This window comes from Oryctolagus cuniculus, chromosome 3, assembly GCF_964237555.1.
Source record: "Oryctolagus cuniculus chromosome 3, mOryCun1.1, whole genome shotgun sequence".
Classification (NCBI taxonomy): Eukaryota; Metazoa; Chordata; class Mammalia; order Lagomorpha; family Leporidae; genus Oryctolagus; species Oryctolagus cuniculus.
Window position 1 is genome coordinate 122401495 of NC_091434.1, and position 16151 is coordinate 122417645.

The window sequence follows — 16151 nt, forward strand, 5'->3', positions numbered from 1 at the left end:
AAAATCTGAATATACTTAAAACAAGTAAAGACAGTGAATTAGCAATCAGAAACTACCCACAGAGGAGAGCAATGTAGTTTTACTGGTAAATTCTACCCAACATTTAAGGAAGAATTAATACTAATTATTCACAAACTCTTCCAAAAAACAGATGAGAGAAGACTTTCCAAATCGTTCTGAAGCTAGTATTAGCCAATACTAAACCAGGCAAAGACATCAACAGACAAGAAAATGAAACATATGAAAAGGTTATATACCATGACCAAAGTGAAATTTACCTCTAGAATGAAAGATTGGCTTAATATAAAAAAATTAAAGGTAATACACTATATGCATAGATGAAAAACGAAAGCCATACTTCTCTATAGACCAGATAGCAGGAAATAGCAGAAAAGTCAATTAACAAAATCCAACACTCTTCATGGTAAGTAACAACAACAAACTGGAAATAGAAGGAAAATTCTTTAGCTCAGAAAAAGAGTATCTACAAAACCAAAATTAAACTTATAGGTAAGTTCATAGTTAACAATTAAAGATATTGCCTATTATCAGGACCAAAACAAGAATGTCCGCTCTTATTTCTTTCTTTCTTTTTTTTTTTTTTTTTTTTTTTTTTTTTTGACAGGCAGAGTGGATAGTGAGAGAGAGAGAGACAGAGAAAAAGGTCTTCCTTTTGCCGTTGGTTCACCCTCCAATGGCCACCACGGCTGGTGTGCTGTGGCCAGCGCACCGCGCTGATCCGAAGGCAGGAGCCAGGTACTTATCCTGGTCTCCCATGGGGTGCAGGGCCCAAGTACTTGGGCCATCCTCCACTGCACTCCCTGGCCACAGCAGAGAGCTGGCCTGGAAGAGGGGCAACCCGGACAGAATCCGGCGCCCCGACCGGCACTAGAACCCGGTGTGCCAGCGCCGCTAGGTGGAGGATTAGCCTATTGAGCCGTGGCGCCGGCCCCGCTCTCATTTCTATCTAACATTGTACTGGAGGTTTTAGCCAGGGTAGTTTGGCAAGAAAAGGAAATACTTGTAAAAGGAATCCAGATTGGAAAGGAAAATGTAAAATGATCTCAGTTCACAGATGACATGATCTTGTAGATAAAAAATCCCAATGAAGCCACAAAAATATTATAGTTAATAAGTGTGTCCAAAAATACAAAAAAAATCACTTGAATTTCTAGTTATTGGAAATAAGCAGCATGAAAATGAAATTAAGAAAATTTCATTGGGGAAAAGGTACCCTGCTCTACTGTTGGTGGGAATGTAAACCGGTGTGGCCACTGTGGGAGACAGTGTAGAGATACCTCAGAAATCTGAATGGAGACCTACCCCTGACCCAGCCATCCCAATTCTAAGAGTTTACCCAAACCAAAAGAAATCAGCATATGAGTTATCTGTACCCCCATGTTCATTGCAGCTCAATTCACAATAGTTAAAAGATGGAATCAACCCAGATGTCCACCAGCTGTTGACTGCATAAACAAATTATGGTATATATACACTCTGGAGTACTACTCAGCTTTAAAAAAAAAGTGAAATCCTGTCTTTTGCAACAAAATGGATGGAACTGGAAGCCATTATACTTAGTGAAATAAGCCAGTCCCAAGAAGACAGATATCATGTTTTCCCTGATCTGAGGTAACTAATAGAGTACTAAAATGTTATATATTGGAGTGAAATGGACATTTTGAGATTTGATGATTGTTCATAGCCCTTGTCCCTTCCACTGAGGAACAGTGTTTTTTTTTCCTTCAAACTATATATTGAATTCCTTTACTTAGTGTAGGTTTAACTTTACAATCATTAAGTAAACTGAAAATAGATCTTGTAAAAATTAAGGGTGGGAATGGGAGAGAGGAGGAAGAAGGGTTGGACTGTGGGGGGGAGAGAGGGTGGGTTGGGAAGTATCACTAAACTCCTAATCTGTATATATGGAATACATGAAACTTGCATAAGTTAAATAAAATTTAAAAAAAGAACATTTCATTTACAACATCATCAAGAAGGACAAGTGCAACAAAAGACGTATAAGACTGGCACACTGAAAACTACAAAACATTGCTGAAAGAAATGAAAGGAGATTTAAATAAATGGAACAGCATCACACATTCATAGATTAGAAAACTTAATATTATTAATCTGATACTACTACAAATTATATCTATAGAATCAGCACTGCTCCTTATCAGAATCTGAGCGAGCTTATTTATAGAAATTAACAAGGTGATTCTAAAATTCAGGAAGTCCAAGGAACTCAGACAAACCCACCTCTAAAAGAAGAATAAAGGCAGTCAGCTCACGTGACCCAGAAGACAGTAAGGTAGTGGCATAAGGACAGGGCTCTAGGTAAAAATCTGGAAATAAGCCCTCACATTTACGGTCAATTGATTCTCAACAAAGGTGGCAAAAACAATGTAATGGGGGAAAGTGCCTTCAATGAATTTGGGTCTACTGGATTCCCATCTGCAGAAGCAAAATGTGGGACTCTTAGCTCATACCTATTAACTCGAAATTATTGGGAGGATGAATATTATCAAAATGTCCATACCATTCAAAGTGATTGATAGATTCATTGCAATCTCCATCAACATCTCAGGGGCAGTCTTCATGAATCTTAACAAAAGATTCTAAAATTCATATAGAAACACAAAAGACCCAGAACACTATCGTGAACAACAAAACCAAAGCCAGAAGAATCATAATACCAGATTTAAATACATACCACAGGGCTATGACGACCCAAACAGCATGGCACTGGCATAAAAATAGACATGTAAGATCAATGAACAGAACAGCTACCACAGAAATAAACCTGTGACTCAGCAATCAACTTACTAAAAACACTTCTTGGAGAAAGAGCTTCCTATTCAATAAATGGTGTTGGGAAAATTGGATTTCCACATGCAAAGGTTTGAAACAAGACTTCTACCTTATACTCTAATACAATGAACTCAAAATGAATTAAAGATCTAAATGTTAGACCTAAAACTGTTATACTGCTAGAGGAAAGCATAGGAGAAATACTCCCAGATATTGACATATACAATGTTTTTTTTTTATAAGACCCCAAAAGCACAGCAATAAAGGAAACAGACAAATAGGATTATGTTCAACTAAGAAGTTTGTGCACAGCAAAGGGAACAATCAACAGATTGAAGAGACAACTGACAGAATGGTTGTAAATATTTGCCAGCTATGCGTCTGATAAAGGATTAGTATGCAGAATACATAAGAAGCTCAAGAAATTCGACAAGAGCACAAACAATCCAGTTAAGAAATGGCCAGGGGCTGGCACTGTGGCGTAGCAGATAAAGCTGCCGCCTGCAGTGCCAGCATCCCATATGGGCGTCGGTTCGAATCCAAGCTGCTCTACTTCCGATCCAGCTCTCTGCTATGGCCTGGGAAAGCAGTAAAAGATGGCCCAACTCCTTGGGCCCTTGCGCCCACATGGGAGACCCGGAAGAAGCTCCTGGCTCCTGCTTTTGGATCGGCACAGCTCCGGCTGTTGCATCCAATTGGGGAGTGAACCAGCAGATGGAAGACCTCTCTCTCTCTCTCTCTCTCTCTCTCTCTCTCTCTCCCTCCCTCTGCCTCTCCTTCTCTATGTAACTCTGACTTTCAAATAAAATAAATAATTATTAAAAAAAAAAAAGAAATGGCCAAAGCATCTGCATAGACATTCTTCAAAAGAAGAAATACAAGTGGCCAATAAAAATAGGAAAACATGCTCAGGGTTGCTAGCCATCAGGAAAATGTAAATAAAAACCACAATGAGGTATCATCTCACTCCAGTTAAGATAACTATTATCAAAATGTAAAATACTACTACTACTACTAGCACATGCTGGCAAGGATGCGGGAGAAAAGGGAACCCTAATTCTCTGCTGATGGGAATGCAAATCAGTACAACCACCATGGAAAACTCATGGAGATTACATAAGAAATGAAAAGCAGGTCTACCTTATGACCCAGCTATTTCACTTCTGTGAATACCTCCAAAAGAAATGAAGTTAGCATATGAGAGAGAGATCTAAACTCCCATGTTTATTGCAGCAATGTTTACAACAGCAAAGATGTGGAATCAATGTAGATGTCCACCAATGCATGAATGGATAAAGAAAATGTGGTATATAAGTATACAATGAAATATAAAAGAATAAAGCCAAAAAAGGAAGTAGAATCCTGAGATTTGCAGCAGAATATATATACTGGTGATCATAATGCTAAGTGAAATCATCCAGACATGGAAAGACAAATACCACATGTTTTATCTCTTATGTGTAAGTTTATTTATATGTGTGTGTGTGTGTATATGCATATATATATCCTACATATATTTGTGGATGCCATATTATTTGGGATAAAGAGTCAATTTGCTAGATTAGTTCCTTACATAAAACATACCCTTCTTTCCTCACTTTATGATCTTTATTGTGAATCACACTTTATGTGATATTAATATATTCACCTGTGACTTAAAAATACATGTATGTGTGTATACATACAATGTTTACATATGTAGTGAATATGGCAAAATGTTAAAAATTGTTGAATCTGTGGGTGCTCATTGAACTCTTCTTTACGTTTTTCTATATTTTAAATATTTTAAAATAAAAGGAAAAAATGAAAGAAAAGACCTAGTGTAAAAGCTAAAGCTCTAAAAATTTTGAGAGAAATCATAGGGATGAATTTTTGTGATCTTGAATTTGGCAGTGGTTTCTTGGATACAACATCTAAAGCATAAAGAACAAAAGAAAAGGAGATGAACTAAACTTAATCAAAATTAAACACTTTTTTGCATCAAAGGCACCATGAAGAAAGTGAAAACCCAACCCAAAGGACTGGAGAAAATTCTTGCAAAGTTAGTTAAGGACTTGGACCTGGAATAAGAATTCTTCCAAGTCAATGATAAAAAGATAAATAACCCCATGAAAATTCTGAATTAAAACATCTGAATAGATATTTGTGCAAAGAATGTGTACAAATGGTCAAAATCCCACAAAAAGGTATTCAACATCATTAATTATTAGGAAAATGTAAATCAAAAGCACAATGCAACACTACTTCATCCTCCAGGGTGGCTAGAATAAAAAGATGTGGAAAGGGTGGGTGTTTGGCTTAGTCACTGAAAACCTTGTGTCCTGCATCAGAGGGCCTTGGTTGGGGTCCCTGCTCTGGCTCCTGGCTTCAACTTCCTGCTAATGCAGACCCTGGGAGGCAGTGGTGATGACTCAAGTGACTGGGTTCCTGCCACCCACAGGGAGACCTGGATGGAGTTTCCAAGCTCTTAGATTTGGCCTGGCCAAACTCCAGCTATTACAGGCACTGGAGGAGTAAACCAGTAGATGGGAGTTGTGCTCTCTCAATATCTCAGGAAAAAAAAAAGATAATAGTGAGTTTTGGTGAGGAAGTGGAGAAACTGGAACCCTTTTACACCATGGGTGGGAATGTAAATGGTGCTGTTATTTTCTAACAGTCAGGCAATTGCTCAGTGAGTTAGAGATAGAGTGATTTTACCCAGCCATTTCATTCTTCTGCAGATGCCCAAGAGAATGAAGACATATGTCCAGATGAAGACTTACCAATGAATATTCAGAGCTGTATTATTCATAATAGCTAAAAGCTAGAAACAGTCCAAATGTGCATCAACAATTGAATGGGTAATCAATATGTAGTGTACTCATACAAGGGGATATATTTCAACCATAAAAAAGTACCACTTCAGGGTCGGCGCTGTGGCATAGCAGGTAAGGCTGCTGCCAGTGATACTGGCATCTCATATGGGTGCTGGTTCGTGTCCTGGCTGCTCCATTTCCAATCCAGCTCCCAGCTAATGGCCTGGGAAACCAGCGGAGGATGGCCGACGTGCTTGGGCCCCTATATCCACGTGGGAGACCTGGAAGAAGCTCCTGGCTTCAGCCTGGCCCAGCCCTGGCTATTGTGGCCATCTGGAGTGTGGATCAGCAGATGGAAGATCTCTTTCTGCTTCTGCCTCTGTAACTCTGACTTTCATATAAATAAATAAATATTTATTTAAAAAACTGATCAACTATTAGAAAGAAGTCAGCCTCAAGAAGTCACATACTCTTTGATTTCACTTATATGCAATGGCCAGCTCAGTCAAGTCTGTAGTGATAGGGAACAGATCAGGGAATGCCGGGCGTGGGTGCAGGAGAGGTGATGGCATGAGGGGTAAAGACTTTCTTTTTGGAGCACAGGAAATGTTTCAAGATTGGTACTGGTGGGGCCGGTGCTGTGGCGTAGCTGGTAAAGCCACTACCTGCAGTGCCGGCATTCCATATTGGTGTTGGTTTGGGTCCCGGCTGCTCCACTTCCGGTCCAGCTCTCTGCTGTGGCCTGGGAAAGCAGTAGAAGATGGCCCAAGTCCTTGGGCCCCTGCACCCACATGGGAGAGCCAGAAGAAGCTCTTGGCTCCTGGCTTCGGATCAGCACAGCTCTGGCCGTTGTGGCCAATTGGGGGGTGAACCAGCAGATGGAATACCTCTCTCTGCCTCTGCCTCTGTAACTCTGCCTTTCAAATAAATAAATAAAAAAAATTTTTTTTGACAGGCAGAGTTAGATAGTGAAAGAGAGAGAGAGACAGAAAGAAAGCTCTTCCTTCTGTTGGTTCACCCCCAAAATGGCTGCCACGGCCGGCGCGCAGTGCTGATCCAAAGCCAGGAGCCAGGTGCTTCCTCCTGGTCTCCCATGTGGGTGCAGGGCCCAAGCACTCGGACCATCCTCCACTGCCTTCCCAGGCCACAGCAGAGAGCTGGACTGGAAGAGGAGCAACTGGGACTAGAACTGGGGTACTGGCACCGCAGGTGGAGGATTAGCCTAGTGAGACATGGTGCTGGCCTAAATAAATCTTTTTTAAAAACTATTAAAAAAAGATTGGTACTAGTGATGTTTGCAGTCGTGTGAATATACTAAAAACCATTGGATTGTATCATATGGGCATTGTATGTGAATAAAGCTATTAAAGAATACATCCAAGTGGGCCGGCGCCGCGGCTCACTAGGCTAATCCTCCGCCTAGCGGCGCCGGCACACCGGGTTCTAGTCCCGGTCGGGGCGCCGGATTCTGTCCCGGTTGCCCCTCTTCCAGGCCAGCCCTCTGCTGTGGCCAGGGAGTGCAGTGGAGGATGGCCCAGGTGCTTGGGCCCCTGCACCCCATGGGAGACCAGGAAAAGCACCTGGCTCCTGGCTCCTGCCATCAGATCAGCGCGGTGCGCCGGCCGCAGCGCGCCAGCCGCGGCGGCCATTGAGGAGGGTGAACCAACGGCAAAGGAAGACCTTTCTCTCTGTCTCTCTCTCTCACTGTCCACTCTGCCTGTCAAAAAAAAAACAAACAAACAAAAAAAAAAAACAAAAAAAAAAAACAAAGAATACATCCAAGTATTTTTAGGAGGAAACGGGGGAGTCCAGGCAACCCTGGCCCTGCAGATCCATGTTCCCCAGACACTGCAGTGGCACCATCTGAGATCCTTGGCAGAGGTGAGGGCTGACTCGTAGGTGCAGGGCAGGCCTTGAGAGATGTCAGGGAGCGTCAGAGCCCCCCCCCCCCCCCCCCCCCCCCCCGCCAACCCTGGGCTGAAGGAGGCTTTGTGGGCAGGATGCACTTCCAATAGGGGCACTCTCAGGAGAGGCTCCTTAGAGCCCCTCAGCTCTAATCCCCAGTTGCGATGTGAGCCGGGCTCCCTTGGTAAGCTCAGGCAGGGAGCAGGGCAGCACAGCTGAGGGGCCGGCTCATCTTTCCCGCAGGAGTGCAGCGTGGTGAGAGGCTAAGAATAGCGCGACAGTACAGTATACGTGCCTCCCAGGTCTTCCTGTGCAGTCAGGGTTCTCGGTGTTGCTGTGCTGGGAGTGCCTGTGGTCTCTGCCTTCCGACTCCTGCTCCCAAGGCCCACCCTCTAGGAGGCTTATACCTTGACTCATCCAACCCCTGTAGTTGCATTTCTCAAGTGACCAAACTTGAATTTGGCTGATGAGCAGATGGGCGCTGTTGGAGAAGTAGGCCTGTTGGGCTGTGAGGGAGGGCTCAGGCCCCAGCACTTCCTTCACAGTCTATTTATACTGTGTTTTTTTTTTTTCTTTCTTTTTTTTTTTTTTTATAAACTCATCCTGTCGCATGAGTATGAGCTATAGCTCTTTAGTTACAAGTGACAGAAACCCAAGCTGACCTTGGGCAGTAGCCAGGGTGATGGAACCAGGCGCTCAATGCTGCCAGGATGCCCCTTCTGCTGGGGTCTCTGCTTCTCTATGAAAATTGCCTTCCTGGGGTGGGTGTTGGCTACAGCGGGGAAGACATCGCTTGGGACGCCTGCCCCATCCCTTGTCAGGGTGCCTTGCTGTGGTTCTTGACTCCAGCTTCCTGCCTGTGTGGGAGGCAGTGGGCGATGCCTCAAGTGCTTGGGTTCCTTCCATCCACATGGGAGACCCAGATTGAGTTTCTGGCCCCCTGCTTCAGCCTGGTCCAGCTCCAGCTGTTGTGTGGATACTTGGAAAGTGAACCGTTCGTTGGGTAGAAGATCCCTCTCTGTCTCTCCTTGTCTGCCTCTGGGGCTCTCTGCCTTTTGAAACAAGAGAAAAAAAAAACAACTTCGTTCTCTTTCTCTGAGCAGTGAAGAAATTCTGGTTTATCTCCTGCAGATATTTGATACCTTCTGGGCTGGCCTGGAGGTGGTGAGACTACCTGGTTGAGGGGGAGGGGCAAACCGTGCAGGGGAATGGGGGTGCCTGTTACCTGTTGTTTACTGGATTCTTGGTTGCTGATGCTGTGCAAGATGATAAACTCCTGGAATTTCAGATTGAAGGTGACATTCACTGTTTGTCACTTGCCTAATATCTCCCATGCCGTCACAGCAACCCGTTTCCTTTGGGGACCACCTCATTCCTGCTTTCAGCCCATGTGTTTGCAAGGGACCCCACCCCGGCTTAGGGGTGGAACATGTGATCCATAGTCCATTTCCTGGGATCATAGTGATGGCTCCTAGCAGACTGAGAGCACCTGGGGTGGCAGGGGACACCCACCACTTGGCTCTGGGGTTGCCCACTGTAGTGGTGGCTTCCAGCATGTCTGGGCTGACCTCAGGTATTTATATATATATTTTTAAGATTTATTCATTTATTTGAAAGGAAGAACTACAGAGAGAGAGAGACAGAGAGAGAGAGAGAGAGAGAGAGACAGAGAGAGCACACACACACACCTTCCATCTGCTGGTTACTCCTCAAATGCTCCCCAAAGCCAGAGCTGGGCCATGGCAAAGCCAGGAGCAGGAACTTGAGCAAGGCACTTCCATGGGATGCTGGCGTTCCGAGCAATGGCCATGATGCCCACCTCAGCACTAGTATTTTTCATTATCTCCTTAAGGAATATGGGTGTTTAGGTTTGGAAATCATTGCTCTGCCATGTTTGTATACAGCTGGTGCTTTATGGTTGCTGGTGTAGCAGAAAGACTGTAGTCATTGGATAGCAGGGTCATGGAGCTGCCAGGACCCTCTGAGCGCCTTCTGAGGTGGCCTCGTCGCTCTGGGCTGGTGACCGGGACCTCCCTGCTGCCGCCTCCCAACTTAGGAGCTGGCAGGAGCCCCAAGGGCTGGGACACTTGAGAAGACGGCCAGCTCGGAGCGGGCGCGCCCCAGTAGTTCCAATCAGGCCAGCTCAGGATGACTCAGTTAGAATGTCAGGGCCTTCTAGAATTACCCACAGCCACATTCAGAGTCAGCACCTTGCACAAAGTCATTGCCCCTTCCCCTGCCCCACAGAGACTCAGGATGTGGAGGTGGGGTAGGGCTGGGGTTCTGGGCCGTCTCCAGCCATCAGCCCCTGAGACGCTTGCTTGTCTGAATGCACCCAGGCTCACAGGCAGTTTTCCTTCTGCTTCTCCTTTTTTTTCTTCTTTTAAATCCTTTCCCTTCTAACGCAAGCAAAGGCTATTTTTATGACCAGGAGTTTCATTTCTCCAAAGGAGAATGACAGGAGGCAGATATTTTAGTACAGTGTCCTGAGCTCTCATTAATGGAATTTGGGTATGGATTTAATCCAAAGGATACACGGCTTCCTGCTCCTGCCCCAAGCGGGGTTTTCATTTTTTTTTTCCTGATGAAAAAGACTGAATGACATCCCTGTAAATCACTTGGAGAATACAGAAAGTTCAACAGAAACAAACAGTAATTGTCAGGAGTCCATACGCAGAAGGAAATACTAGCTGGCCAGTGGATGCATTTGTGACAAACTCCTACAACCCCACAGCCTTCTAAAAATAAAAATGCGTAATTTAAAGGCGGGCACTGTGGCACAGTGGATTAAGCTGCTGTGTAGGACCTGTTATCCCATATCAGAGTGCCTAGTTCGGGTCCTGGCTGCTCTGCTTCTGATCCAGCTCCCTGCTAATGCACCCAGAAGGTAGCAAATGATGGCTCAAGTCCTTGGACCCCGCCATCCACATGGGAGACCAGGATAGAGTCCCAGATCCTTGCTTTGCTCTGGCCCACTCCTGGCTATTACGGGCATTTGGAAACTGAAATATCAGATGGAAGATCTCTCTCTTTCTGTCTGTTGCTCTGCCTTTCAAATAGATGAAAATAAGCAAACATTTTTAAGAATGCATAATTTGCAAAAATAGAAATACATGGTAATTTCAAGAAGTGCTTGGCTTCTTTCTGACAAGAAAGTTTCCTAGAGGGAAGAAATCAGATGTTTGGAGTCTTGACATCAATCTGTTTTTGGACTTTCTTTCTCTCTCATAGTCTGCTGGTTAGATCATAATGTAAACCTTCTGGAAGGCAATTTGGATAAAACAAGCAAATCCTCTTGCCCTTCGATGCAGTAAATGCAACAAAAAGAAAGTCTTCTACAGCAGTTTCCCAAACTTCCTCAGTTTTAGGTCCTAGAAGTTCTTTCATGGTGACTTTAGACCAAAACTGAGCACTTAATAGTTGATTTGTTAATTAGTTACACCAAACAACTTGAGGATTTTTGTCCTGACAATTTAGTAGTTGTTTGAAAAAAAAAGATAGCAGATAATTTGAAAAAATATTTATGAGTAATTTATTTGAAATGCAGGGTGACACACACATGAGAGAGAGAGAGAGAGAGATAAAGAGAGATTTTTCTAAGCACTGATTCATGTTCACAACATTCAGGGCTGGGCTATGCCAAAGCCAGGAGCCTGGAACTCCATCTGGGTCTCTCATGTGGGTGCAGAGGCCCAAGCACTTGGGCCATTTTCCATTGCTTTCCCAGGCACAATAGCAGGGAGCTGGATCAGAAATTGGAGCAGTCGGAACTCGAACTGGCACTCGTATGGGATGCTGGAATCACAAGCCATCCTGAAAAAGCTTTTTCAGTTTCAGGTGAAAGAAACATTTAGGGCCGGCACCAGGCTCCGCCTGCGGCGCTGGCACACCGGGTTCTAGTCCTGATCGGGACGCTGGATTCTGTCCCAGTTGCTCCTCTTCCAGTCCAGCTCTCTGCTGTGGCCCGGGAGGGCAGTGGAGGATGGCCCAAGTGCTTGGGCCCTGCGCCCGCATGGGAGACCAGGAGAAGCACCTGGCTCCTGCCATCGGATCAGTGTGGTGCAACAGCCGCAGTGCACCGCCGTAGCAGCCATTGGGGGTGAACCAAAGGAAAAAGACCTTTCTCTCTGTCTCTCTCTCACTGTCCACTCTGCCTGTCCAAAAAACAAAACAAACAAAAACAAAAAGAAGCATTTGACTGCAATGTATTCACATTCTGAGGGTCTGTCATCCTTGTATTGCTAGCACCTACCTGGGGTTTGGCTTAGAGTACATGCTCAATGATGCTGTGTTGAATAAATGAATGGCTTGATATATGATTGAATGAATGAATTTTTTGAAAAAGATTATTTATTTGAAAGAGTGTTACGGAGGAGGACACACACACACACACACACACACACAGATCTTCCACTTGCTGCTTCTCAGCCTTAATGGCTGCAATGGCTAGGCTGAGGCAAAGCCAGGTGGGTGGCAGGAGCCCAAGCACTTGGAACATCTGCTGCCTTCTCTGACTCGTTAGCAGGGAGCTGGATCTAACTGGCATGCATATGAGAAGCCACTGTTGCAGGCTGTGGCTTAACCTGCTATACCACAATGCTGGCCCCCAAATGAATGATTTCTTTTCTTCTCTTTCTTTTTTTTCTTTTCTTTTCTTTTTTTTTTTTTTTTTGAAAAAGATTTAAGTATTTGAGAGACAGAGTTAGACATAGAGAGAGGAAAAGACAGAGAGATATCTTGGATCCACTAGTTCACTCCCAAGCAACGGCTGGAGTTGGGCTGATCTGAAGCCAGGAGCCAGGAGTCAGGAGCTTCTTCCAGGTGTCCCACGTGGATGCAGGGGCCCAAGTGGTTGGGCCATCTTCTGCTGCTTTCCCAGGCACATTAGCAGGGAGCTGGATTGCAAGTGGAGCAGCTGGGACTCCAACCGGCGCCTATATGGGATGCCGGTGCTGGCCCCATGAGTGCCTTCTTGAGATCTGCCCTCCTCCCTAATTTTTCTTTGAAGTCCATCTTAGAGAAGATGGCATCCATCTCTGAAGCCTGAGCCTTAGGAAAGCCCATCCTAGAGGACATGGGGGCAGATAGCCCAGGGACCAGGATGTGACCGCGGAAGGAGACTCAGAGCGGCAGGCGCTGGAAACAAGTGGCCCTTCCCCACCAAAGGCGGAGTTGGGGGGCGGGGAGGGTTTGATTCAGTGGTGGTGGGGGGGACCCCAAGGGTACTTTCAGACCTCCCCTTCCCCCACCCTGTCTCACTGACGCCATCTGGCAGAACAAGTGTGATGGGACACCTGTTCTCATGGCGACGATGAAGAGAATTGTGCCGCTGGCTGCCTGTGCCTGGGGAAGGCTTGGGCTGCTGGCTCCTGGCCACGCCTCTCGGCCTGCGCAGACCCCAGCCCACTGCGCTGCGGAGGCTGGGACAGGTTGCCTGCAGGGAGCGCCTGTCTCTCCCTCTTCACTTTCTCTCCTGCCCCTCCTGCTTCCCACCCCAAAGAGGAAGAGGAAGTGAAAGCAATAGCCTTGTAACAGACCTTTTTCTGGTTCTGAGATTGAGTAACCTAGAAGGGAAAGATATTTCTTGCACACGGAGCTGGAGGCTGACAAGTCCACGGTCGAGGATATGGGACGAGTGGGGAGGTGGGGAGGTGTGGATCTGCAGAGTCCTGAGGGTATCCTAGGGTGAGGGGTGCACAAGACACAAGAAGACGTGTCCAGGAGAACTGCCGCGGAATGGCAGTGCCACAGATCAGACACCTGGAGAAGCCAGGTTCTCCCCAGAGAGTTATTCCAGGGGCTGGCGTTCTGGCCTGCCACCCTGGCATCCCACGCGAGTACCAGTTCGAGTCCTGGTTCCTCCACTTTCCACTCTGCTCCCTGCTACTACTCCTGGGAAAACAAAACAAAACGAAACAAAACAAACAAATTGCATCTGCACTGAACATGATACAGACTTTCTTTATGAGTCATTAGTCCACAAATTATATGGAATAACGACTCTTTCTTCTAAAACATTTATTTATTTGAAAGTTAGAGTTACACAGAGAAGGAGAGGCAGAGAGAGAGACAGAGAGAGAGAGAGAGAGAGAGAGAGAGAGAGAGGTCTTCCATTCGCTGGTTCACTCCCCAATTGGCTGCAATGACCAGAGCTATGTCGATCTGAAGCCAGGAGCCAGGAGCTTTTTCCGGGTCTCCCATGTGGGTGCAGAGGCTAAAGGATTTGGGCCATCTTCTACTGCTTTCCAGGCCATAGCAGAGAGCTGGATTGGAAGTGGAGCAGCCAGAAGTTGAACCGGTGCCCATGTGGAATGCTGGCGCTGCAGGCGGCGGCTTTACCTGCTAAGCCACAGCACTGGCCTGGGAATAACAACTCTTTATATAGCCTTTCCCTTGTGCTAAGCTTTATGAATAATCTAGAAACAACTGAAAGCTTGCAAGAGGATGCGTCTAGGTTTTCTACAGACACCAGGCCATTTTTGAAAATCCACAGGTTTCGGTGTCTGTGGTGAGTCCTTGATGACTGCATAGAAAATTTTTTTTTTTTTTTGACAGGCAGAGTGGACAGTGAGAGAGAGAGAGACAGGGAGAAAGGCCTTCCTTTACCATTGGTTCACCTTCCAATGGCTGCTGCGGCTGGTGTGCTGCGGCCTGCACACCGCGCTGATCCAATGGCAGGAGCCAGGTGCTTTCTTGGTCTCCCATGGGGTGCAGGGCCCAAGCACTTGGGCCATCCTCCACTGAACTCCCGGGCCATAGCAGAGAGCTGGCCTGGAAGAGGGGCAACTGGGACAGAATCCGGCGCCCTGACCGGGACTAGAACCCGGTGTGCCGGCACCGCAGGCGGAGGATTAGCCTATTGAGCCGCGGCGCCGGCCTGCATAGAATATTAATACACAGAACTCAATCACTTGTATAGGACAGGGACAATGACCATTAGACACTGTGGAAGAAATGACCTCCATTATCACAGTGATGAAAAAGATGAATTGTAAACATTAACACCTGTAGGATGTAGGAGAAGATTCTTCAGCTGCCACCAAAGGGCGTTTAGAAAGTGAACAGACAGAGAGGCACCGTGTGGTCTGGGCTGGGCTGTGCCTTCTCCTCCACCAATCTGTGCTTCCCGGCAGTGCTGGGCAGACACCACCGGCTGCCTCACCTGCTCTGCCTTGCTTGAGAGATCCAGTTCTTCTTCTTCTTCTTCTTCTTCTTTTTTTTTTTTTTGGACAGGCAGAGTGGACAGTGAGAGAGAGAGACAGAGAGAAAGGTCTTCCTTTGCCGTTGATTCACCCTCCATTGGCCGCCACGCTGGTGCGCTGTGGCTGGCGCACCGCGCTGATCCGATGGCAGGAGCCAGGAGCCAGGAGCCAGGTGCTTTTCCTGGTCTCCCATGGCGTGCAGGGCCCAAGCACTTGGGCCATCCTCCACTGCACTCCCTGGCCACAGCAGAGAGCTGGCCTGGAAGAGGGGCAACTGGGACAGAATCCGGCACCCCGACCGGGACTAGAACCCAGTGTGCCGGCGCCGCAGGCGGAGGATTAGCCTAGTCAGCCACGGTGCTGGTGAGAGATCCAGTTCTGTTCCATGTATTCCATGCAGCTCACTTGCCCAGACAGCCTGGCGATGATGGACAGTGACAGGGCCTAGCGTAGGAGCGGTTGGATGCAGCACAGACCTGGCGGGCGTCTGCTTTTGGCCTTTTGCATTTCTCTTTCATCCTGCTTGGAATGAAGACGTGAGGCCTATGGGTGCAGCAGCCTTCCCAACACCGTGAGAATAAAGCCACACGCTCGGGATGGCAGAACCTGGACTGCAGATGACTTCCTCTCCCTCGCCTACCAGAGGAAAACCAGCTTCCCTCTTTGTGATGCCACTGTGGTTAGCTGTGGGTTCCAAGCAATCAAAGCCAGCCTCTAAGTCATACCAAACACAGTCAGCATGCCAAAAGCACACTTTGGAGAATTGTACAAGATTACTCTAAAGCTCACGAGGAAAATTGAAAACGGTAGGTAGGGGGAGAGGCTGAAAAAGAAGAATAATACTAGGAAAGTAATACTACAGTGATTAAAATGCATTGTCAAGCTCCAGTGTGGTGTTTCCACAGGAATAGACAATTTAAAGGAAGAAAATAAAGTCCAGAACCAGACCCACATACACATGAGAGCTCTCCTAACGGTCAGTGCATCATTTTCCATCAGTGGGGAGAATATGGACCATCTAGCAACAGTCTTTTTTTTTTTTAAAGATGTATTTATTTATTTGAAAGTCAGAGTTATACAGAGAGAGGAGAGGCAGAATGAGAGAGAGAGAGAGAGGTCTTCCATCTGCTGGTTCACTCCCCAGATGGTTGCAACTGTGCCAATCTGAAGCCAGGAGCCAGGAGCTTCTTCCAGGTCTCCCACGTGGGTGCGGGGGCCCAAGGACTTGGGCCATCTTCTTCTGTTTTCCCAGGCCATAGCAGAGAGTTGGAGGAGCTGCTGGGGCTTGAACCAGTGCCCACATGGGATACCAACAATGCAGGCAGAGGCTTTACCCGCTATGCCACAGTGCCGGCCCCCTGAAATCTTTTCTTCTAAAGTCAGGGACGAGTCAAGGTATTTACTTACTTACTTTATTTATTTATTTATTTATTTA